Source organism: Humulus lupulus, chromosome 9 (assembly GCF_963169125.1).
Source record: "Humulus lupulus chromosome 9, drHumLupu1.1, whole genome shotgun sequence".
In the NCBI taxonomy this organism is placed as follows: domain Eukaryota; kingdom Viridiplantae; phylum Streptophyta; class Magnoliopsida; order Rosales; family Cannabaceae; genus Humulus; species Humulus lupulus.
Window position 1 is genome coordinate 41,461,073 of NC_084801.1, and position 2,443 is coordinate 41,463,515.

General features: G+C 38.6%; 1 non-coding gene across 1 annotated transcript; it reads right to left on the reverse strand.

The window, feature by feature from the left end:
• Window positions 1–1,515: 1,515 nt before the first annotated feature.
• On the reverse strand, window positions 1,516–1,623 carry LOC133802944 (small nucleolar RNA R71). Its single transcript, XR_009877687.1, has one exon. It is a non-coding gene; the product is annotated as a small nucleolar RNA R71 (small nucleolar RNA).
• Between the last annotated feature and the right edge of the window lie 820 nt (window positions 1,624–2,443).

The window sequence follows — 2,443 nt, forward strand, 5'->3', positions numbered from 1 at the left end:
TAGGAAGTTGGCCCAGTCCCAAAGGCCCAAACTGAAGGCCCAGCCCTTCTCCTCCTCTCTCTGCGCGCCAGGTGGCATGCCCACAGTGTGCCACGCGGCACCCAAGCCAGCCTCCTTGCACCTCCTTGCACCACCTGTCCAGGCCATCCTCAATTTCCCCAAGCAAGCCTCCAACGTCAAATGCAACTGAAGCCAACTGCCCAGCAAAAGGCCCAACCTAGCAGGCCCTTATCCTCCAGCCCAATGCCTCACTCAAGCTTCTCCAGCAGCCCACGCAGGCCCAGCCTCCCTACTAAGCGACCCAACTCTCCAGCAGCTTCAGCCAGCCTTCTCTCCAACCCAGCCACCCACGTGGCACGTTTTCATTGGCTGGGAATGGGTCAAAAACCCATATCTGCCACCAGCCACCTTCAACCCATATTTTGTGGGTATTGGGCCTTGCAAAATTTCCATTTTGAGTTTTAAAGATCATTTTTTTTGGTGCTTTAGAAAGAGGGCATTTTGACCATACACCAAAATAACTAGGTTAATATTAATAATAAGATTTGATTTTTCAAAATCATATTTTATTATTAATATTTCAGATTTATTTTGTAAACCCCATTTTGTTGTTTAATTTCTTTTTAGTCATTTTCTCCCTCTATAAATAGGGACTCCTTCTTCATACTTAGAATGTAATTTTTAGAGTAAAGAAACTATAGAAAAATTTCTACTCACTTTCTTCTCATATTTTCTTCTTAGAATTTTGTGAGAATCATGAGCATAATGACCTAATATTCCTAAGAAGGTTAGGGATGATTCCATATGCTAGTGATGTTATTTTGCTACTTTGATTTACTATGTTCTTAATGTAATGTATTTGAGTTATTTATGTTCTTTCATCCCCATCTCTATTTTGCTATCTTTATTTACTTGTACTAATATTATATAGGATTAGTCATGCTCTTTCTATGTGCTTCTAATTAGTAAAAGTAGTATTGATACATAATTTTATGTCTAATCTTCTATTGCATTATTGCCCTTGGGTATTTTGTCATTTTTAGATTTTTCATAAGATTAACATTGTGTTTTTAAAGTAAAGAACTTTATAACTCAAATGGACTTTTGTTAGAAAAGAATATGTACTTTAATGTTAGATTTTCCAATTAAATGTTGGGATGTGAACTATTTACTTGTGTATTTTTGTAAATCAAGTAACCAAGTAACTAAACAAGCATATGGATGATTTTTGAAACCTTTCCATTTCTCAAACTCTTGATTACATCTTACCTTTATTTTACTTATCTCATTTTATCATTTCATCAAAAAGACAACACCAAAATCTGAAATCTCTTTTCATTTCCATTTTTGTTTATTTCATGTTACTAATTTTTTGTGTTATTTTCTACTAATCTTTTGGTTTTAGGTTACCTCCTTGTGGATCGACCGCCCGATTTATACTACAACCACCACTTAGTGGTTGTCACGATTTGGGCATTAAAATTTTTTTGGCACCGTTGTCGGGGATTTCCACATTCTCCCAAAATGACAGATTTCCACATTCTCCCAAAAGGACAATGAAACGTTCTATCAAGTCTGGGAAAGATTCAAAAATCTGTTAAATCAATGCCCGCACCATGGCTATGAGAATTGGCGTTTAGACAGTTACTTCTATGAAGGCCTCACGAGTCATGAGTGCCAGTTTGTAGAAATGCTATGCAATGGTAAATTCCTCGAAAAATAGTCAGACGATGCTCTTGAATATCTCGAAGAAACTACGAAAAAGTCTCACACTTAGACTGGTCCAAGCGCTACTGATAGCACCAACCAACACAAACCATCTGGGATCTATCAACTTCAAGAAGAGGATAGTGTTAAGGCCCAACTTGAAGCTTTGAAAAAGCAGCTTAAGGTCTTAATGATGAAAAATGGCCAAAAATCGCGCATGATCGCTCAAGCTGAACCGCAAGAACCTTGCTTTGTTTGTGGAGGGACGGAGCACTTAGCTAAGGACTGCTTAGCTTTGAATGAAATGAGGGGGTTTATGAGGAGCAATACAATGTCGTAGGGGCATATAACAAGCCATTCTCCCATACGCACAACCCTGGTTGGAGAAACCACTCAAATTTCAGTTGGAGAGATTCCAACCAAGCTCAATCGTCAAAGGCGTATTCTGCACCTCAATACAATGCTCATCCACAACGAAATTCTCTCAAGAATACTCTTCATGCATTCATCGAGGAACAATCCAAACTTAATCGCCAAATGATGGAAGAAATCAAGGAAATGAAATGTCAATTCTCAAAATTGACTGAATCCTTGGCCATTCCGAAAAAAGGCAAACTTCCTTCCCAACCGAAATCAATGTGTAAGGCCAACACATGGTCCAATCTTCAAATTCTAATGATCAAAATGTCAAGGAAGTGAATGCCATCACAACGAGAGTGGTAAAACTTTGCAAGGC